Genomic DNA, 24,043 nt, shown 5'->3' on the forward strand with positions numbered 1-24,043 from the left:
GGGTGTGACGTGGGTGACGTTAAAGGGAAGCCACTTTTCCTCCATTTCTCAACAGAGAGGCTGAGGGAATTTTTTTGTCTCAGTAAAAACAAACAGCTACAGTCTGGATCATGGGTTATGGAGCCCACAGGAGATGATTCAATAGAACACAATCTCAGGCAAATAGGGCATGGTATCGAGGAGAAACATCCATCATTCATGCAGGTAGTAGCCAAGAATAATCCATTTGTGAGCTCAAATGCAAATTCACAGGCAACAAAGAGCCTATATGTTGAATATATATACAGTTCAAACATAAAGAACCATATTCTTTCCAAATAGCTTTTATCTGAACATCTGACCTTAAGAACCAGCCCCAGTTAAGTGCTGGCAAACACCAAGATTTGGAAGGAAGTTAGGGGTGTTGCACTATTTTGAAAGCTCAGTTTTGAACCAGCTGTCATTACGAATGTCTGCTGGTACCCCGTCTTAGCATGCAGCCTGTCGCTGTTGAGCATAATGGGAACGAGCCAATGGAGTGTATTGAGCTATGCTTTCTTGCATGTCTTTATAGCTCAAATTACCCCTTCACACAGCCATAACAGGTAATCTTTGAATCTATTTCTGCCACATTCTAATTGCTTCCATTTAATTTGTGTATATGTCTCTCTATGTGTGTTTGTATATACATATATGCATATTTATATGCACATATGTACATTTGGACATCATTATTAAATGTAAATTTGCATATTGTCACAGATTATTGCTATGTTCATCACAGAATCTTAGAGTAGCTGGCTTTATTATACTATAAAACAACTGTAGAAAATTAATTCCTTCTTGAGAATAAATAAGAAACACAAGACTCATTATACCATATACATTTAATGGTTTGGACATCTCAGTGCCCACATGAAAACAAGGAAACATATATTGCAATAGGCAGTATAATTATTTCAGCAAGGAACATCCATCCCACACTCCTAGAAATATGACATTCAGCATCACGAGATCCTAGCATTATGTCATCAGCTGCATGAGTTTCACAGCTTATCTTTCCGATTTTATGTTACAGGAGTAAACTCCAACAAAAATGTATAACACTGCCAATTTAACAGCACATTTATGTTAATACTAGCTGTAATGACTTCAAGAAGGTGAAGAAGATCAACGTTTCTGTACATACATGTTCACTTACACGCGTATATGCACACACACATGCACATATAAATGCATGCATGTATGTGTGCACTATGTATATAAACTGTCTTTAGAGATGACATTATTTTAAACTTGAAAACAATGTTCCATATAGTTGACCAATTTAAAGAAGCCCCTGCTAGTACACGAAAGACGGAGCTAGCTGATATCATTAAACATCATCAGATGAGGCTGCAGGTAGCTGAAACATTCCTTAATGAAAATTTTAAGAGAACAGATTAAAATTATATTCCTCCAATCCAACAGAACACAAAGGTAAGGACATTCAATTACAACCGAGATCTCATTTAGCACTAAAGGAGTGTTGTTTGTTGATTAGAATTTATTGCCTGAAGTGAACAGCTAGGCTTGTGACTATGTTTATAATTACTTTCTACAATGTACTCTTCTAACACTCAGATTTAGTTATGGAAGATGACGTCTTCCATAATTTTTAGCCTGTGATGTCCATGACCAAGAGTTAGAAAATCTCAACAACAGTAGCAAAGATTTTTTTTATCTGTGCTACTCTTATCTCCTAATATTGTGAGAAATAAAATATATCTATAGTGACATGTATTTGTTTTTTGAACTACTAGGTTAACTGTTTTAACAGGGTTTTGTTGGCCAATAGAATAAGTGGCACAAGAGAAGTGGTTTGAGCAGGATACTATCTGTGTGTCTGTCCAGACTGCTGGCAGCTTTCCCTAGGCGCATCAGGAGGGTGCTCAGCTCTGTACCGGATCTGTCCTTAGTTCAGAGAAATGCATCACATCTTTAAAATCTCAGAACTAAAAAAGATACTGACAGGCAGGAGTGTGACAAGAGGAAAGGAGGAATAACCAGGAGACTGAAAGGACTGATTTGTTAGGGAAGATTAAATGATCTAAATAGCTGTGGGTTGGCTTTATGCTAACTAAACACAGTAGTTAAAAGATACTGGAAGAAAATTGCATTAGTGAAGGAAAATAAGGAGTTTGCAAAAGGATGTAACTAGGAGAAATATGGTGATGTTAAGAAAGGGAAAAAAAAACTTCTGACAACAAGATACTCTAGGCAGCACAATCTCTCCCTAGGGACATGACATCACTTAGGACATTTAATCTAGGCACACAAAACACCTGAAAATATGCCATAGAAAACAATCTCACAGTGTCACGGAGCTGTACTGGATGACCTAAAAGGTACGTTGCTAATTTGTCTGCACCTGTTATCTGTGATTTTCCTTGCTTGTATGGTGAACTCTTTACTTGTGTGTATTTGCTTTCTCTGGGCCCAATCCAACTCATGCTGTAGCGAGCAGAATTTTCCGACAGGAGCAATAGGACCTCAGTGTCTTTTCCATGTCTTTGCTGTGCTAAAATGAAACAAAACAAAACCAAAAAACGCAAACACACCAAACCATTCTGCAAGAACTGTTTTTGTATATTGTGTATGAATATACAATGTATATACAATTAAACCAGATTTGTCCCTTAGTATTTCTTGGATATTTAAACTTTTGTTTAGCCTTAGAGGTATCTGGGGTAACGTGTATTTGCTTTCAAACAGTGGAGCCAAAATGTTTGCTAGGGAAGAAACTTACAGTTCATCTAAAAATACTTTCTGATGAAAAACTGCTTTGGTCACAGAAGAATGAAGAAGATTCTCTACACTAAGCTAGATATATATATTACACAGAAATGGCAGAGCTTTTTCTATTGCTAAAGCAGTAATGCAATTGATGAAAGAAGCAAACAATGAATTCTGAACTCAAGACTGTAGTTTTCAAATAGTTTTACCCAATATCTGAGTGTATATCCTCACATGGTGCTTAAATTCCAGCTCACTTACAGGTAGGCAATCACTATGTTGTGGTAGCTCACTGTTGGCCCCTTGAGAGGCACAGATTTCTGTGTAAGTGGGGCTGAATGTTCAGGGGTCAGGGCTGTGTGTTGGTGTTGTCCATATATCTAACAGCTGGTATTGCACATCTTTAGAATAATAGCGTTTCTTGAAAATACTAAACAGGCATTTTGGTAGCCAGTATTGAGCCTGTGGCTATACTGCTTCAGGCTGTGATCTTGTCAGCTTTTACAAGATAAGTAGGGTCAGGCAGGGTCAGTGCTTGGATTGGTAACTCTAAGGAAAGGCAGTAGCTGCAGGAAGTGTCTTAAGCAATAAGAACAGATGTAACTGTTTTCCCTGAGCCTTTTCTAATACCCTGATGAGGGTGTAACACCCAGCTGTGACACAACAGTGAGATCCTCATGCTCTGCAGTCATCAAGCACTTCATTTTCAAAGGGGTCTTCCCCTGACCTGGTGTGAAGGTGTGTGGTGCAATAAACAGGAGACCACAGAACTCGGGTAATTTTGTACATGTGCGTGGGCCTGGTTGAACAGCATGTCAATGCACAGTCCCAGCACATTTCATCAGGAAGGGGGTACAGGTGAATGACATTTCTGACATCTTTGGGAATACTGGCAACTCCAGTTAAGTCTTTTGCTTTGTTTATAAAACCAAAGACAAGTCTATTAAGCTAAGACCTTGTGCACCAACTTTCAGCCTCACACATTTCTACAGAAAGCGTAGAATGGCTGATAATGAAATCCTTGCCCAATGGTCTACATTGCCAAGAATTTTAAATTGTAAGTTAACCAATTTCTCCTCTAAAGTTCAAACAATAAATAAAATTCTATGTGAAAAATGGAGCCTTTTATTCCTTTGTCAAAATCTGATCAGAGTAAACTACAGATGTTAAAAGGCATTGTAGTTCAAAGAATTAAAAAGAATCTTATGGGGTTTGTACGAAGAAAAGAGTTTTAGAGAATAATATGGAAAATATTATAATGCTATTATATAAATCAGTGGCACATCCTCACTTTGAATACTGTCTTCAAATTTGGTCACCTCATCCCTGAAAAAAAGAAAGTAGAAATAGAACAAGTCCAGAGAATGGCAATAAAAATTATAAAAGCCAAAAGGATGGGAAATTTTTTGAGAAGAGATAAAGAACACAAGCACCAGCTTCTCTTTCAGGGAAGATTCACCCTCCCAGGACTGCAAATTCTGCATGAACCCTCTCCATAAACTCGGAGCAAGTGCTGTTGCCTGAGATAATCTAGAAGATGTCCTTGGACCCTAACAGTTCTTCTGGAAGGCTTTGGTCCCTCGCATGAAGCAGACATTGTCGATATTTTGCTCAGTGTACCCTGTTCTCCTTAGATGACTTGCAGCCACCGAAGGCCAATGTGACCTATGGACAGTGGGCAGGACACAGAGCTACATATTATTTGTTTACTGACTTACACCTTAATCTCATTTTTTGGTCTCAGTTTTAGAAACTTCATTTTTCCATACCTTTTCTTTTTTTTCAAACTTTGGATGAGTTTTTCAGAAAAGCATAGGTGATTCAGAGGTGCAAATCCACTGACTTGCCTGACAGTCTTTCCAGTTAAATCACTCAGCTCCCACGAAAATGTGCCATTTGTCTATTCAAATAGTTTCAGCCCTGAAGGGCTTGCACAGTCTCCCTCACTTTGTGCAATGGGATCCCCAGGCTTCGTCAGAGCTCTACTTAAGCATGACTATAATATAAATAACATTTCACCCTCGTGATCTTCCAACCTAATTAGCAGCAAAGGAAAAAAAAAACCAAACCTTTCCTACCCTGCAAGGTGAAACGAAGAGCTATCAAATTTCAAATGGATAAGAGGTATTGTTTTTCCAAACAACATGCAGTTAATTAATGGAACTTGCTGCTGCACAGACAGTACTGAGAAAAACAGCATCATAGTTGTAAATAAGGAGGCATTTTCAGGCATAAAAGAAAATCTTCACACGAAGTTCAGATTGGGTTCAATTCCGTAGCATGTATTATGCAAAAGATCAGATTAGATGATAATAATGGTTGCTTCTAGCCTTAAAAAAATCTGTGAGAGTTTTACTAGCTGCTATTATGTAATAATGCTTAATCATCCCAGCGGTTCTTGACATATGCCAGTCAATAGACAGGGTCAGGAGGGCATTTTCATCCACAGTAAACTCTTACACTTTTAAAGACACAGTGCGGAGGGAAAGTCTCCTTTCATATTGCCTGGTATTGGCCTCTGTCAAAGTAAAGGCATTTTAGGATTGACCAGAGCCAGTGACCACTAAGGAGCAGCCAAGCAAGAGTGCTACTACTCTCAGAGTAAGTGCGGAGCACCATTGAACATCTATGTATGGGAACTGAGGGACTGTCTAACCTACGATGGATTATCAGGGTAGGCATGGATTCTTACCCTGGGCCTTCAGAGGATCAGGAAAGACTAGGAGCCTTTTCAAACTGGTGCCTGTTCACATCTCTTTCTAGAGCTGAACAAATTGTTTTTCCCCCAGCCCTGTGTGGAAACCCTGGAGGCAGCAATCACATTCATTCTAGCATGATGTGCCTTAAGCCCTGTCTGCAGATCAGGAAAAAGTAGACCAAGATCAATAACATCTTGGGCAGAAGAGTTCTGGAGGAAGGTGAGGAAAACAAAGGCTCAGTGGTGGCAACTAGCCTTGTCTTTGGATCTGTGTGACAGCACACCCTGGAGTCCTAGTCCATTACCCAGACCAGCATCCCTTCAGAGTGTTCCCTGTCCTTGTCTAAACCCAGACCCACCTACAGAGACACCTGGCCCATCCTCAACTGCCCATGGCTCAACTATACATCTGAACATCAGAAGCATGGCAATGTTTCCCATGGGCAGATGTAGTCTGTGGTGCCTCTGGCATTCTTTTCTACTTCAGATATCCTCAGATGGGGGCAGAAACCAGGAGATCTCATGTGTCCTAAGAAATGTTACCTTATTGTGGTGATGTATGAGAGATATCTGGTTCATCTCTGAACCATTAAAAAGATGTTAGTGCTAACATGGTACCACAAAAATAGAGGCACTTTTTTCCATGATTGCACTTACCTACAACTTCAGATATCTTACAGGCCCCACAAGAAATCAGGAGGGATGTCTTCTAGGGAATAGCTGTGCTGGAGTCATTTCAGTTGTGGGAAGTTGTTTCAGGCTTGTGGGTTGGAAAAGCTCTCTACTGAGGAAAAAAAAAAGAAAAAAGGAAGAAATTAAAAGGAGCAAATCAGTTCCTTACACTAGCAGTTTTACACCAGCAATCTGTACTTTTGTATAAAGACAGAGCACACACATACAGTAAGCACAAAATACACAAGCAGTTGTGATTCCAGGATGTTTGTAATGGCAAGTGAGATTGTAAATTATTTCTTTGGGGGGCAGAAAGCACAGTGGAAATAATGTATATTATTCATAAAAATGATTGTCCTGTTCACTTGTATACCTCTGCAATTTATTCCGTAACAGCTTTTTACTTCAAAGAAATCACTAGCTAATGACATCTCAAACTTAAAAAAATCCACTTATTCACAACCCTGTCCCTGAGGGAATTCCCACATGTTATCAGAAATTTTTCCAAAGATCATTAACAGATATTACAAACCAATTGAAACTGAGTATTTTCTTTGCAAATTACTTTTAACTTTAGAGCTATTGAAAAAAGACATTGAGTGATTTAATTTACTTAATCTGTCTACAGATTGCAGCTATGTGCATATCCTGTGATTGCATTTCCAACAAAAAGCATATATAACTATCCTTAATAGAGATATTTTTCTAAATTATCGTACAAGATCAGTAAGATCTCTGAAGATATTAATGTTTACTTTTTCATTTAGAAAATTGCACTCAGGAAAGAAATGGGCACCCTTATTCTGTTGTTATCTTAGAAACAATAACACACCATAATACTTATTTTACCTGCTATTTTAATTAAAACTCCAATAATCATCAGGTCTGTATATCCTTTGAGGATATGTTCTACTGATTTTTCTGAAAAATCACTGTATTTTCATTAGGCTGTGAAGCCAGTATTTTAGAAACCCCTTACATGGCAATGAGTATACCTAACAAGATCCTCTATCTTGCACCAATCCAAAACAGCGAAGCATAGAACAAGCTAATTCAGCAGAGGAGGGCTGGAGAAGGTACCTTATTCTGCAACGTATTGCCTTAAACTCCTTCCAGAGAACCTTATGCGTATCGGCACCACTTCTGCAGGAAGTATGGAAAATATCTTCCTCCATGAATATTCAACTTATAGCTTCCTAGGTAGGGTTCCTGCTCTCTTTACAGATAACAGAACTTAGGGCTTGGACCTTCCTTAGGGCTTGGACTCCCTGAAGCTTAGGTGGGCTTTGAATGTATTTACTTTGAATGACAGTGAAGGCAGCTGCTGTACTGTGTGTACTTTGCTCAGTCCTATGTGCTTTGCCAGGTTGCTCTTTTTAGACTTGGAGGCAAAGCAATGCGTAGTTTAAGGAGGTGAATCTGGAGCAGCTGCTGAGAAGTTCAACTCAGCTGAGCTGGTGACTGTCATTAGCAGAAGAAAGGTTTTAGATGTCTTAAGATCTTTAATTTAGAAAAAATGGGGGTGATGAACTTGGAAGAGTGTGGATTGGGGTTCTGGGCTTTGACATCTATGTTTCACATGAGTCTCAGTCACCTCGTTTTGTGGCTTTGGGCCCAGAGATGGCTGTTCAGAGAAGGAATCAGATTTGTCACAGAAAATAGGTGACTAAACCTCTTTTCACATCTTGCTTAAAATGATGGGAGAAGTGTGAAGAAAGGGTGACAGAGGACTTGCAGGTGGTGGTTACTGTCGCACCTCCCTTAGATGTTCTGCATCTTCCCATCAGCTGGGTCAGAGGCCTGGGACCAGCCAAAGACCTCTCCATTCCCAGTACTACTTAACTCTTACTCTGCTCTGCTTCCCTTTCCTGGGTTACCCCAAAAGGCTCTCACAGTGAAAAGAATTATTTTCCCAGTGCACCAGAAAGCGTGGGGTCAGTTAACTTGAGCCAATTTTGAAACTGTGTCAGTAGCTGAAAAGATTACTCTCTGAGCTACCTGAGGTTCAGGTTTGTCCTCTGAACGTTGAGAGATCAGAAACCTTTACAAAGGTCCCACACCATTAACTTGGGAGCTTGTTCCTTTCCACCACTCCATGGTGGCGGATGGGCATGAGAAAGGAGATGGGGTGGGTGCTACTGAGCAAGGAGTATCTGCACAAGTTACTGGCTTGGTTTTAACCCACGCTGCACTCAGTTAAATGAAGAGGGAGGATGCTATGTTTTCCCTTCTCCTGGTAAAGGTACAGCTTCTCAAATGTGTCATGTTCCTGCTTTTCGTTCACCCACATGACCTGCTCAAGACACTTCCCTGGTCATGGTTCAAATCCCTAGTTTACAGCCATAATAGCACTGTAGTGTCAGTAGCTTCCACTGTGAAATCCTACTGCTTTTTAGGATGCCCTCTTTTCAGAGGTGTCTCCCCCTCCCTTTGTCACACACGTGCAACTGGCATTGCAGTGTCAGTTCAGAAGGCAGATGCAGAAAGCCAGAGCACAAATGCATTGGACAGTGGCTTTCTCTTTGCACTAGCAGTACAATCTCTCGTGCATACCCAGCCTCAGGGATGAGTTCAGTCCAGTGCTGGAGCATCCTCCCCTCTTGCCTCCTTTCCCCTCTCTGCCTTCCACCACTCCAGGTGCCTTGTGTTGCTTGTATTTTAATGCAACCAGCCATCCCGTGCTCTGGGTCTCCATCTGCATTGGGACTGATGGCAGGAGCCACCACCATGCTTCCGTCAGGGATGACCTGGACTTTCCACCTGCCATCAGCTGCCAAACTGGCACATCTCCACTGGCCGTGGCAGCTGAGCACCTCTGTTGCCACTCAACCCGGGACATCTCCATGGAGTCAGATAACACATCTGCTAATTAATGCCAGTTGTGATCACTGGTCAGATCCTCAACTGGGATAAATTGACACGGTTCCATTTAAGCCTGTGACAATTAGTGACAGCTTAGAGCTGACCCGGTGGTTTTCTTTATAACATGGATATATGTCTTGTTGAAAGTGAATAAAACCCACCAACTAATTGCATATAAACTACCAAACAATCAGAAAATGAAATGATTGTCAGTAACTCCCAGCCTGGGCCAAATTACAATGGTGACAAAGAAGTGATAGCCCCAGATATATTAACAACTCTCTGAGCTACCAAAGCTCCTTATAATAAAAATAATTAATCATAATAGATGTTCTTCTGGATACATTCACCTTTCTGTAAGAAAAGCCTAATGAGTCTGTCTTTTAAAAAAGAGACTATCAGGAAATTCAAATGTGATTCTATTAACTTGTAAGAAAAGCTTTTTACATTTTAACAATTGAGCAGATCAAATCTATTCTTGAATTCAATTTTCAAGTCTGATAAGCAACACCAGTAAGTGCAAAGGAACAGTCCAAGAACTTTCTCAGGATTCTTTTTCTGCCATTTGTCAAAATTTTATTTCAATCAATACTTTCACTCTGTTAAGTCATATCACCAGTCCTCTCAACCAGAGTAAGCAGAGCTGGAGTAGGTATTAAATCCTAAGTAGAGGCAAGTAAGGCACTCCTGGAAATAAAGCAAAAGTTTGATAGGTTGTGTGAAAAGGAACTGGTGATATTATTATAATTTCTTATTTGTTAAGCACTGACAACATGCTCAGTTCTGCTGATTAAGTTCTTCTGAGCAAGTTCTACTGATTAGCTTATAAGGACAACACACTGTACTACAAAGAAGATATGTGACAGCTATCAAGACTTTTGCTTTCAAGGCTCACTTAGCAAAACAATTACATGCCAGTTATGCAGGTTTTAGGAAAAAAAAGAGAGAAAATGCATAAACTGAGTAAATATCATGACTTTTGTCTTCGCTAATTTTCCTACTTCAGATCTCTCATTTCAGCACTGTCTGACAACCTCAAACTTCCATTGAGATCTAAAGCCCCATTGCTGCTTATATTCAGTATTTAAAATCATGCTGTATTAAAGGCAAGCACATAGGTTGTATTGTTAGGATCTGTCTTTGGATTTGGGGCTCACTCCCCAGGAAGGGCAGAGATGGCTGAAAGGTGCCATCTCTATCTGTCCTAAAACAGACAAAAATCTGAGCAACTTCAGACTCACATGCACATTTCCTTCACGCCACAACACAGATTGGACAGTTAGCCAGTCTCCACTCTTAAAGTGGAGACCTGACCTTAGAAAGACTTTTGGGGGTGCAGGTGCCAAAAGGGAGCATCTTTCCTATTGTGCTGGGTCCTTGCTAGGCTGCCGGGGTTGTTTCTCTAGCAGACCTATTGTTAACTCTCTCCACCCTGAGCGATAGGCACATTTTTGCTGAACACCTAGCAGTTGGGATATTATGCTGGGCTACAGCCACTGCAGCAATTCTTTTCCTGAGGGACCAGGTGAACTTTCTGCCTGTTTTATATCCTCTTTAGCATGTAAAGGTATCACAGCCTTTTTCTCCACACTTACCCTCAGATCATTTATGTACAGTTTACCTCCAGGGTGGCAGATTCCCAAAACCAGGCATTTGATGGCAAAATAATGCAAATACATCTGTGTGTAGACGGCAGGGGATGGAACTGAGGAGTGCTCTAAGAACCACTGGCCAAATTTGCATGTCAGGAGGGTGCCAAACAGACATTGCCCCTAGCCCTGGCCAGGCAACACCTAGGCTTTCTAACTGCAGCTCTGCCAGAGCTCCAGCTGTGCAGATGTTCTTAGAAAAAAAACTCCCTTTTGTCTGCTGCTATCCTCTAGCCTGCACAGTTCCCTAAATCCTGCCAGTGTGCTGCTTTTTTTTTTTTTGTAGCTGACAGAGAGGAGTTCTTATATAAATCCTTTGTGTGAAGATCAAACTGCATGCATGTAGAACTATTATTTTTTTTAGGGGAAAATCTGCCCTAAAATAATCATTCCATGTTATCCCTGCAGAGCGTCTGCACTGCCTTTTAAAATGCATCCAAGGCCACCCTCAAGAACAGACAACACTGGCAGAGAGCAGGCTGCCCCAGAAGTCTCCGTGCATGTGGGGAGGGCAGAGCATGGGCAGCCTGGGGCAGGATCAGGGTCAGGGGCAATGCAGCTGGAAGGGGCCGTAATCTGAGTTGCTCCTTGCAGACAATGTCAGCCTTTGTACTGAGAGAAACTTGTGGGGCAATGCAGGAACCGGGCCAAGGCATATGAAAAAGGTGTTTCTTTACCTAGCCAGCTTGGACTCCCCAAGTATCCAGCTAGCAGAGCCTGAGGTTTCAGTCCAATCTTGTAAGTTAACGTTAGTTTACTAATAGAGCGAGGAGTGGAGGATTTGGTTGAGAAAACACAGCCTTTCATTCATAAACTCTGAAACCCTTGTAGTGGAGAGGAGAATCAGCAAAAAAGATCAACTGATTACAGTACTATTGGGAAATTCTTTAGAAAAAATAAAGACTAAAGAAGAAAGTCCCTAACTGGCAATAGAACAGCAGTTTTAGGATCAAGTTCAGTGTGGCTTGGTGTTTAACTATTAAACAATTTGATTACCAGCTAGAAAAATGACCAGATATTGGTATAGTGAAGCCACCATGTGTGACACCAGGGAGGAGCACAACTCACTGTAGCCCCTTATGTTTGAGAAAGGCTCCCTCTATCCCTCTTTTGCTCTTTCTGTTCTTCTTTCTCCCTTCTTGTGCTCTCGATTTGTTTGAATACAATGCAGTTGGGTTTTACAGCCAGCCCTAATTTTCCCAGAAGGTGCAGCTCTTAAAAAGCAGCACAGGTTCTTTTACTCAGCACCATAAAAACGGACTTGCGCTCCACTGTGATCATCTAAAAGATGGATGAATCAACCCCATTAAAATAAAAACATTCTACCTATGCCCTTCCTCAGCAAAGTTTCTGCCAAAACCGGAACTAAACCTCAATCTAGCCTTTATTAAAGTGGAGAAAAATCAACTTCCTTTTATTCCCCATTCATTTTCTGCTGCTGCGATTTTCTGAATTTCAGGCAAGCCCATGACCAAGAGCTGCAGGGCCAAAAGGGGCTGGATGTGCTGTATTCCTGGCCCAAATGGAAGCGGGAAATACTAAACATCTTGCAAGGAAGCCTGTTCTCATCAGGTTTACAGCCCAGCTTTTTCCATCAAAAGCAGTGAGGATGGTACACACACAGTTCAGAAATGCATCCAAGCATATGGAAGCATATCTACACTAATCCTCCTTTTGAGCTTCATCCAGCACTAAATCAGAGCCACACCGGAGAGAGGAATAACTTGTGGAAAAAGCATGGCTCCTCCTTATTAGGATGGGAAAAATTAAAGAACATGACTCACTTTTCTCCTTAAAAACTGTTGGAGGAATGTTAACAGAACAAAGTCAAGTACCACCTTAATTTGCCTGCCCTGTGGCCATACACCCCAATGAACCACAGGCTATATGTGCAAGTCAGTCACTGCTGGGACAGCACCTGCAGCCTAGGAAAAGTAACAGGATAACTGCAAGAGCGACACAACTCACCTGCAAGGCTGTGAAAACACCTTTTTGCAGGGTTAACCCACGCAGTGGTCTCCACACTGTGACTACAACCACTGCCTCAGGATGTCCCCTGAAAGTATCACTGCCAGAGGTCAGGGAAAGAAAGGGTGCACAGCCTTATTTTCCCAGCCAGAACACAGGGTGCTCTGTCTGTGGGAGGAAAAGGCCTTTGCTGAGCTCATCGGAGGACAAGAGGGCCCTATGGCTCTGGTGAGGCCCAAATGTGCCATCAGCACTGGCTCAGACATGGGAGCAGAACAGGCAGCGCAGTGGCATCCTGCTCCCCACCACGGGCTCTAGTCTCACCTATTGAAAGCAAAAGCAACAGAAAAAAAAGCAAGATGAGGTCTGCACCAAGTGCTTGAGATGCTTTAGCAGCCGTAGCACATGCTGAACAGGACTTGGGTCCCTCATTGTTTTTTTCTCCTATGTCCAAGGGAAAAAGAATTTTCTAACAAGTGCAACCTTGCTCCGCAGCCTCCAAACACCACTCTCTGGACCTCAGACAGGGGACAGAAAGAAAGATTTTCAACAGAGCTTGCTGCAGGAGTGCTGATGGGTTAGGGAGCTTAAAAAGAGCTGTCAGCTGACAAAACAAGGTGGGTAGTTATGGATACAAGTTAGGAGAGTGACAGGAAAAAATAAATACAGCTCCACGCACATAAGCACACACACGTGCAAAGCCAGCCTACCACTCGCAAACAGACTATTGTTTCCACACATAAACAGCTTCAAACTAGAATTTTCTTGATCGCATTTATTGCCCGTTCCTGATTAAAACTGGAAGAAATCATATTTATCTCCTTTCTTAAAAAAAGGAATTATTACATGACTCAGTGGAAAACCCTCTAAAACATCCAGTTCTTCAAAATTACTGACTAGAATCTCATCCGGCATAACTCAGGCTCGTTATCATAGGATCATAGGATCAGAGAATCATAGAATGGTTTGGGTTGGAAAGGACCTTAAGATCATCTATTTCCAACCCCGCTGCCATGGGCAGGGACACCTTCCACTAGACCAGGTTGCTCCAAGCCCCGTGCAACCTGGCCTTGAACACTGCCAGGGATGGGGCAGCCACAGCTTCTCTGGGCAACCTGTGCCAGTGCTTCAGCACTCTCACAGTTAAAATTGCTTCCTAATATCTAATCTAAATCTTATCCTCTTTCTGTTTAAAGCTATGTTAACATCTACGAAGCAGAGAATCTTTACCCCAGCTTAATATCTGCCCCATATGCTGTTTCTTTAGAACAACTTGTCTTCCCCCTTTTTTTTTTCCAAAACATGCATCTGGTTTAAGGTGACTTTTCCTTTCCCAGCATATGGAGCTGAATGATTATGACGATTTACATTTATTTTAAATCACAACCTATTAAATGGAAAAATAAATGCTAATATGTTGATATGGTTTACTTCTGGATGAATTATTGATATGAATGAGTAGTTACAGCTATCATAATTACTGTTTATTAAATAAATATATTTTGAATTAGAGACCTTTGATTAAGAAATCACTTTTTTGTCTGAAAATTGTTTCCCTGCTGGTATATAAGAAATATCTCACATTACTCCAAATAAATAAAAAAAAAGTGTTGGTGAAATTATTCTATTTTTTATCTATTCCTTTTCTCTGTGAACTTGGCAGCGCTTTGTGCATATTCCCTTTCACTGCTTCTCTCCTCTAATCAGTTAAGTGAGGCTCTTTCCCCTCTGTTGTTTGTGTGGATCTGTCACATAGCACCTAGAGACACAAAAAAACATTTTAAATAGGAAAATGCAAAACACAAAAAATAAAGGATTGAGGATCAGATACCTGAAACTCCTCTCAACATTGTCTTTTAAGCTGAGCACACTTCATGTTAATGGTGACTCTTTAACATAAATAATGATCTAATGAAATAAATATGAAATTGAAAGAATCATAAAAAGAATTTTACATTTAAGAATGCCATCTGTGTAACACTTAGCCTAACAATGAAATCATTTCAGTGCCAAAACAGCTCACTCTGCTTCCAGCACAAGTTACAGGAGAGGGTGATGGTTTTGCAGAACAACATAAAAGTCTGAGTTCAATCGCAGGAGGAACACCTGGGTTTGAACACAGACAATGAATCTCTCACACAAGTTTTGAACTAGCCCCTGTTTCCACTTCGAGTCATCGCAAATTTTTCATGTGGCTGATGATTTTTATCAGAATGAAATTTAGATATCAGAGGGGAAGATTTTGCAGGTCAGCATGGGAGTATCTTGCAACAACTATTGCACTGATTCTTTGCTTTCCCACTGTGGAAAACTGCCCTGAAATCCAGAATCAGTTTTGTCAGACTGAAGAGTGCGGGATTCAGAAACAAGACCCCGTTTAAATATATCTATAGTGAAAAAAGTTCTCCCCATAAAGCACTTAGGACTCAACAGCAGACTACTGTCAGCCTTCAGGACTGGTGTCCTAAGGCACAGGGCTCTCTGAGCATGCAGTGGGAAGACCCATGTCGCAGGATGGAGATGCTGTTTCACGATCTGGGAAGCCAAGCTCTCGCCTTGTGCGAGGCTGTGCAGCAGAGCCATGCCGAACACAATGGAGATTGTTTGTTTATACCAGCCGAAGAGAAGGGAACATATTTGTTTTGAGTGAGTTGTGTTAGAATACATATTGTTTTATATGCCCAGGCCTCATTACGCTGTGCTAGTCTTCAATATGGATCAGATCCTAAAACTGCTCAACATACTGAAATAAATGTGAGTTCTACCCACAGAACATCTCCAGACTTAGGCCTGACGTCTATCAATGTCATCTCAAAAAAACAAATGTTCAAAAAAGAAAAACAACAAAAGTATCTTAGAGACTGTGGAGGATGCTCACGTGCGGTAGATGCCATTCAAGGGGATGCTGAGGAATTATTTGGAGAGATAGAAATCCACAAAACAAGGCTGGAGAACAGAGCAGGCCTGAAAGAAAAGGTGAGATAATTAAGGTTCACTGAAAGGAATATGACTTGTACCACTCAGGTTTGTATTTTAGAAGTTATTCTGAAACCGAGAGGAAATTCTTCCTTCACATCAGTGTTGCAGCTGCATTAACATCTCCCCAGGCAAAGGTGGCTGCAGCCCATATTTTGCTTAAAGATATATAATCATGAGAGTATCCACAGAGGAAGAGTTAAAACGCTGTTCAATAAACAACCTGAAGTGCAGTACACTGTATTCATATAAGGGAAGGTATGAGCCAACAGAGAGAGATGTTCAGCTGCAATCAAAGACGATCTGAGCCTAAGTGAGTGCTCACATGACAGTTGGGATCATTTCGGATCCCTTCCAATGAAGATAAAATAGCATCAAAAGCAAGGAGGCTTTTTTTCTTTCTTTTAAGGATGAAAACACAACATCATTAGTCAAATTTACTCTGAACTTCACCCTCCTCATGTTGATTTGTACTCAGGTTGAGTAAACATATCTTTCCATCAAGGTAAATAAATGTAAAAGCCTATCAGTAACTTAATTGCTTAACGAAGGATGCAGTGCGAGGTGTAACACTGTTTTTGACTATACTGTTGAAGTTAACGACCTCTCAAAAACACCCATTATACAGCTTGGCAGCAAAAAAATCTGTTCCCTCTTGAAAATTTGTTAATACAATTTCAACCATTTTTCAATCAATTTTTTCTTAGACTTGGGGAGGAGATGGAAACTTCCAAGGACAATTTTCCAGGTGGACCAATGTAAAATGGAGTTTGAGATGCCATCCTTTGCAGGCCTGCATGCCACAGAGAAATTCAGCAGGGAGTCCACAGTAAGGGCAGAAGTTACACAGCATGGGGGAAATACTTCCAAAGGAAAATGGCCACGGTACTGAGCAGGACCATTCTCCGGGGTGGGTGGGAGGCTCAGCCTCTGGATGTGAGGAGAAAGCCTGATCTCAGATGCGTAACACACGCCTAGAGACATCTGGGAATGTGCCCTCTTCTGTCCTTGCACACCTAGTGCCCTGGATTGAGAGGACCCACGGGAGAAAGCAGTTGTTCCCGTTAAAATGAAGCTATTTAATTGAGGTGTAGGCAAAATCAGCTCTCTGGTGAGAGGACAGCGAGGGAGGAGGGTATGCCATGCATCTGAGACTGAAATCTGGCTCACGGTGGGCAGGCAGGCAGAGTGCAGAGGCACAGCTGCCAGAGTGACATGATGGATCAGAAAAGCTACTAAGGAGCTGCGAGAGTCCGGGCAATTGAAACAAAGCAGAACGTAAAAAGGCAATAGGTCAGCCCATCTTTACAATCTACCAATTAAACAATCATCCACTTCCAAAGGCGTACAGTGTCCTAAGCGGTAGACATCCCAGCACGTGATTGGTACCATGATGGAGGAACAAGCTTACCAACAGGAATTAATAATAATAATTACTAGGAGCACTAATAATTTTCGATAGGTTGTTCTGTAGTGAGCCCCTCTGAGGAAATAACATGGTTGGGCATTTTGGCTTAATTCTATAGTCTCATATCAGCTTTACTCTGCCCGTTGGAAAACAAGGGTGTGTTCACAATTGTCCATTATGTGGGAGCCTTTTGCCAAAATCTCACCCTCCTTCATTTAGTCAGCAGTGGTGAGTGCCGTGGAGTCGGCTTCAGCTGCTTTCTCCAAAACCCCAAAGCTTTCAGAAACGCTCATTTCTGCTGGCATCACTCAACAGCTCATTGTTAGAATTTGTTCTCATTGGCATGCATGAACTGCGACTGATGTATGGGACAATCCAGAATGACAGCCTTCAGCCCCAAAAGTGGATACCTGCTTCACTTAGGGTCCAGGGACTCACACTTGACTCAGAAGGATATATGCAAAAATTATCTTTCCTCTCTCATTTGCCTGTGTTAAGCCTAAGCGTCTTCATCCAAATTAGCAATCAGGCAAACTGTGCATGCAGAAATCTGCACTTGTACAAACTGTGCATTTTTTTGTAACATTCCAAGATTAAATATCTTGACAAAAGATGAAAACCCTTTAACAAATCTGCCCCTAGAGAAAAGTAACATTTTTTTATTCCATTTACTGTCAAATGACATAAAGTATAGCTGAACACAGTCCTATAGGTTGATTTGTTGCTTTAAATAATGTCACTAACATCCAGATATCAATGTGATGGTGCAGAAAAAAAAGTTCACACTGAGCTAGATTCAATTACAGACCTAGAAATTGAAATTAAGTCTGATGCTACATGCTTAATTCATGTTTGTGTGACTAAGAAAGGGAGTATCTGGTTTACCTTGAATTTCCTGCCTTAGTGTGGTGAAAACATGACCCATCGCATTAATTAAAAAATAGTTTTCAAATGTAGCTTAAATGGTATTGCACTGGCAGGAGGACACAAAACCTTTTTTGTCCTCAACATGTTATGCGATATAAAGCAAGCTGTTCAACGTCTTTTTCCTCGATTCCTGGGTAGGTCTTACAATTCTCATTGAAGAATAAGAATAAATAGGATGACCTCTGACAATGAGAAGACAAAGATTCTTCTTTAATCAAAAAATCAAACATTTGTCCCTCAAAACACATAATTCTCTTCTGACCACACAGTTTGAAACAGGTTCATATAGGCAATTGTCAAACGTGTTAAGCCAGTCTATACTTACCTCATTTGGGTATTACACCCAGTATGGTATGCTCACGTTTAATACCCTAAATTACTGTATCATATCAATGGACTTTCCACCAGCACACATTTGACTACTGATTTCACATATGGGGCTGGGTCTAACTTTTCTCCTAATATGGTAATGGCACAGGCACAATTTAAATGATTCCTGAGCCTTGTAAATATACACCAGATGTATCTTTTGTAAATGTTACATTTTTCAACATCTCAGCATTTGTGAATAGTTGAAAGTGATGCCAGCCATGCTTTAATGGGGCACGGAAGCATGCTGCATTCAAAGAAATGGCACACCATTGCAATAGTCAAAATTACAAATGCTGTCAAAAAGCTACATTTTCACTTTATCGATTAGCGCCAGGTAACACAGCTCTCCATATCACACTGTCATACATGCTTGTTTCAGCTGATGTTTCCCCAGTGGGTACACAGAGAGGGATGTGGAGCTCCCAGGGCCCCCCCAGGGAAGAAGAAAGGCAGAGCCCCAGAGAACACGATGTACCCCCCAGCCACCCCTGATGGGCCAAGGTGGAGCAGGAAGGGGTGCAGGGGCTGCTGCTCCCACCGACATGGTCATTACCCATTGCCAAGAGGCAACCACAGGGATACACATGCTTTCCCAGGGCTGGGGAGGAAGCAAAGCACACCTTTCCTACCGGAACTGGTGCTGTCTGAAGTTACAGTACGTTTTCTCGTGGCACAGCCTCCTGCTGCTTGGCCCTTCCTTGTTGCAGGGGTAACTCAGCTCAGGGAGAGACATGTCCCGTTAGGGACCTCTCCTGGAGTGCATGATGATTTCATTCAGCTGTAAGAAGCAGCCACCTCCTGGACTTTCCTGGACCCCTTTTTTCCCCCAGGCTTTTGCTGGCTTTCCAGTGTCACTGCAGAAATCTCATAGAAGACCCAGGAACACGTGGGTGACAGGCTATGGAAAATGTCCTCTCCACACTTCCTACCTCATGGCACTTACCCTACCCATCACCACCGCTTCCCAACTGCCCTGATGTCCTCCTTGTTAGCACCAGGTGGTAAAAGGACCCATCAGAAAATCAGCCGGCACGTTTGCCTGAAAATGCACTTCTCCTTTGCAAGATTTGCCCCCCAGCTGTCCCGCAGATTCGAAGAAAGGCCTTTATAATGTTGCACAGTTACTATTATTTGCAAGGCAGAATGCTTTTGCTTGGTGAATTTTGTGCTGGAGTTTCACAGTGTGCCTCAGACCAGCAAATCAGCTAAAATCAGAGCTAGGTGGCACATGACAATAAACTTAGAGAGAACGGACTAGATATAATGCCCCACTACAAGTATTATTTCCAAGTTCACAGGCTTGGAAATTAAAATGTCCCTGGATCGCTGCCATAAAAAAGAACACTAAAAATCAGGGGAAGAGGTCTGGGCATCTGTTAGAAGCATCTAATATATACCAAATGTGTATGCTGAGCTTCTTAGATATATGTGTTGTTGAAATATAGCCTACGACTAATGTAAAAACAGAAATATTTTAATTGTGTTTTTCCATTTGATATTCAAATGAAAAAATATATCTTATTAAACATAACACTTGGCTTTGCTATTTTAATAAAAAATAAGTTGTTGAGGAAAAGAAAAGCAAAACTACTGATTCCTTTCCTTATGATGATCAAATAAGCCTTTCATGTTTGTATCTTATACTTCACTTTTTAGCATTTTGAGGCAAATAGCAGATATCAAAACTTAGTAAATAATCAAAGACTTGTTCAGTTTTTCCAAACTGTCATGCTGCTTATCTTGTAATAACTGATCTCTTAGGTAGCATAAGCTATTTAATTGCTACTGAAGATTATTTGAATGAGAAAAAGAGACGACATTCTCCTTTACCCCTCAAAAAGACAAAACTATATTCTTCAAAAAGACACATGCCGACAGATAGATTCTGATCTCTTCTACACATGCACAAGTGCAATAGCTAATTTTACAAGATTTGATAGGAGCTGCATATCTGAGATTACACCCTGTCCTCCTGACTGCACATTCCACATGGAAAATGGCTTAATTTGGAAATAAATTTAGTTGCTGATAAATCCAGCAACATAGTCTGTGGGCATCCAAAGAACCAAAGCTATTGAATCATTTTAAAAAGCAGCTAAGTATGCACAGCAACTGTATTTTAAAGGGACTTTTTACAGTGTTGGCCAAGTGCGTATTCATGTATCCCCCCTGACATGATAGACTGTAATGGCTTCGGTCTGTCATGTCAACCATCTGCATATTAAACAGTCCCTAAGTACACATTGACACAGGAGACCCTAATAGCTCTGAAGCCATAACAATCTATTGAGTCAATAATATGCATGTTAAAGAGCATCTCCTGTACTTCCATCAATATCTTTTATCTTTCCCTTAATTTGTACCTTCATTTTATATGTATATTTGGAGTTAAGGTTTTAGGAACCTTTATCCTTTAACGTGCTGCCACAGATGTGAAACATGTGGCATAGAAAGGCATATGCAGTAGCAAAACCCTTCCCTAGTATCTGGGCCAGATCTTTAAACGAGCACTGTAATATTTTTATGCAGGCAGCACACATTCTTCCAGATAAGGTGGAAATAGCCCCTCTTTTCTGCTGGGCCAGATCCTGTGCTGGTGAAAAGCCCAGGAAAGATTCCTGATGATTTCACGGGGTTTGGATGGAGCCCAGTGTGATGCTACTCATTTCCTATTATACATTTCCTTCTAATTAAATGAAATAGGTCACAAGGGGAAAATGAAACAAAAGACAAATGTATTTACTTCCAGTAATATCAACTCCAAAAAAAAAGACAATCAGAAACAAGAGAAAAGACAGTCAAAATGCACTGATTCTTCGTTAGCTTGAAATTATGTCTGGTACCACAGTCTTAATTCATTCCTATGTGATCCTGAGATCTTTTGTACTATGGGAGAGGGAGACTGTTATTTAAGCATAAGAAAATGGTGGCTTAACTTCTTTTGTCTGAATAGCCACAGAGAAAAAGCTTAATTTGCTTTTCCCCAACTTCACATCACTGTACCGTGATGTGATCCTCTTGCACCTGATCATAGGACTTTCCCATCTTCTTTTGCTCCTCTTGCTTTCTATAAGCATCACTATTTGGCTTACACTTTTAAGTGAAACCAAAATGCAATTTGTGTTTCCAATAGGCTGACCCAGGGACAGGCAGGCCACCTGACTCTATCAGCAGATCTTACTGGCCTGAATTCCCCCCTCCTTTCCACTAATTTGACACCAATGCATCTTCGAAGCACATACGGATTTATTCCAGCATACTCTTGATTAACTTTCGCACCAGCGAGGGCAGAATCATGGTACTCTCCCGGCTGCTTTCCAGGAGCGTGCAATTCATCCTCCCTCTGCCTTACACCATTTCATGTTGCCAAGCACACCAGCCCATATCATCTGATTCTGTAAGGGGATGTTCAAGACAGCATCCCCTAACCTCATAACAAGCACTGAAGGCACCTGCCCTCTATTAAGTCCTCACAACTTACTGGTAGCCAGCAGGCTTTTTCTTCCCAATACAATGACAGGGAAGCCAATCAGATGCCCACCTCCATGCCCAGGGATTTGCTCAACCATGAGGCAGGTCTTCAAAGCCTTGGAGTAGTGCATCCACTTCATCCTACATGCCACCGTGTGTGTTTTCAGGACAGAGCTTTCTGAACAGCAGGTAATGCAGTGCTCACATGAGCACAGTATTCATTATGTGAGCTTATCCACTGAAGATCTAGCAATCACATTTAGGTTTGCGCAGGGGATTTTTTTTCTAAACGAAGAAACTGTTGAAAAAATCAAAGCAAATGAACAAAAGCTAAAGGACAGATGCCATAAAAAAAAAATACAAGCAAAAGTCACTGAAAGTCCTGCTATCTACATTGCCAGTATTTCCTTTAGCTGAGGGAGTCAGCCCAAGTGGAGCTCTGGAAGGGTTTATTTCTGCAGGAAATGATTCGTTGCCAGCTCCCTTCTGTGATGCTGCAGTTCATCACCAAATAATAGATGAAGCTCAGCCCTCTCTCTGCAATAGTATGGGTACAGCTTTGCCCCTTGGAGGAAAACGCGTCCTCCCTGGTCTTGCTACAGGAGCTCTCCTTCGCTATTCACTCTAATCAATGCTGGTACTCTGTGTAGCACTGAGTCCCACAGCCAGGGCCAGTCCAGCCCCGGTGAAAGTAGGAATGTCACACAGCAATGACGCAGCAGCTCTGGATCATATATGACACCTGCTCACCTGTCCCTTCCATTTGCACTTAATGAGCCCTGTAAGCCTCCTTCCCTGTACTTACCAGAGTTATCAAGCAATGGCAAAGGAAGAGGAGGGCTGTTGGCCACACAGCCAGAAAGACAGTCCTTTAATGCAAATCCTCTGCACCGAGGATTACTGGGTTGGGTAATGCTCAGTCCAGGCAGCCAGCACTTCCAGGAATCGTTCCACTGATTTATGAGGAGAGGTCGCCCAGTCCAACCCTGCGTTAGAGTAACTGATACCAGCTCCAGGCAAAACAAGAGTCACCAGCCTCAATCAGTAAACGAGCCAGATATGTAAGGGCGATGAAGAGAGTGTGAGTGAAAGAAACACAATACCACAGGCAGGGTGCTCCATGACCCCCGAGCAACCACCTTATGAACACTGCAAGTGCAAAGTGGGCTCTCCAAGAAGGACCTCACCTTCTCCCACCTCATCCCCCTCCTGCGCAAGTCCATCCCACAGCCAACTCCAGCTGAGCCTGCCCCAGGCTGGCCTGATCTTGAGCCCACCAAAGTCAATGGAAAGATTCCCAATGACTTCAGTGATAAGGGCCCCACACCCTCAGGCAAATGTGGGAGAGCAAAATGTGGGCAGGGCTACGATTTCACTGTCTGTGTGCATAGGATGTCTCCTTCCCCACACGAAGGAACGCTGGCCACCCTTCCCACTTTTTTGGTTCTCAGTGTTCAACACTGCACCTGGAGTTATCTTCCATTTACCAGGGAGCTGATTTAAGTGTCTGACTCAGTCACATATGTTTGGCTCCCTTATCCAGAGTAAGATTTGGCCTACTAGCTGTGAAAACAGCTTATATCACATGTGCTGCAAAGCCCAGCCAGAACAGGCTGAATAAAGGATGAAGTTTAATCATGGAAATGTTGACCTACAAATAGAGAACAAAATGTTAAACCACATGGTATAGGGTGCTGCACGCCCCAAATATCAAGGAGAGAAAGAAGAATTGAACACATTTGGAAAGTAAAGCTCACTGTTTGGGGTTTGGGGTTGTTTTTTTTTTCTTTTCCTTTCTGCAGATTCGGAGAGTCAGACCCACACTGTTCCTGCTCGCGATGACACCCTGGCATCTGAAGAACAACATGACACCCACCACAAAATGCTGCTGTTGGCTGGCGCTGTCTAAAGCGGTGGGTTTGGTGAGGGAGGTGAGACTGCCAAAGGAAGGCGAGTGGGGGTGTCACACTGAGTGGGACCCGGCCACCAGCGTGACTTGGGTTTACGGGACCTGTGCAAACTGGGGTGAGGTAAACGTGAAGGGCATGAATGCCCCTTTCATCTCACATCCTTGAAAACTAGCTGTGGGTTACCTTTAACGGCTGGGGGGGCCTCTGTCATTATTTTCACACCACCTTTCAGCTGGGACGTTCTCACCTTTGTGGGTTTCACACAAAGAAGGGCAGCTTTTTTGGCAGAGAATCCATTTCCATTTTTAATCACAGCCATCACACAGACAGTTCATCTCACAGGATGTGAAAACTTTCTCATAGGCTTTATTTAACA

At 41.9% G+C, this 24,043-nt stretch overlaps 1 long non-coding RNA gene across 21 annotated transcripts in view; it reads right to left on the reverse strand.

Moving 5' to 3' along the window:
• Positions 1–24,043, reverse strand: part of LOC115604244 — a 107,060-nt gene that overhangs the window by 66,450 nt on the left and 16,567 nt on the right. For 14 of the 21 annotated variants that reach the window (XR_003990178.1, XR_003990177.1, XR_003990175.1 and 11 more), the window contains 3 exons: positions 15,482–15,567; positions 6,110–6,236; positions 849–4,080 (listed from right to left, as the gene is read on the reverse strand). This is a non-coding gene — a long non-coding RNA (uncharacterized LOC115604244). Of the gene's footprint in view, positions 1–848; positions 4,081–6,109; positions 6,237–15,481; positions 15,568–24,043 lie in introns of those variants that run through there. The other 7 variants (XR_003990183.1, XR_003990182.1, XR_003990165.1 and 4 more) reach the window with 2 other exon arrangements.

This window comes from Strigops habroptila, chromosome 2, assembly GCF_004027225.2.
Source record: "Strigops habroptila isolate Jane chromosome 2, bStrHab1.2.pri, whole genome shotgun sequence".
Lineage (NCBI taxonomy): Eukaryota > Metazoa > Chordata > Aves > Psittaciformes > Psittacidae > Strigops > Strigops habroptila.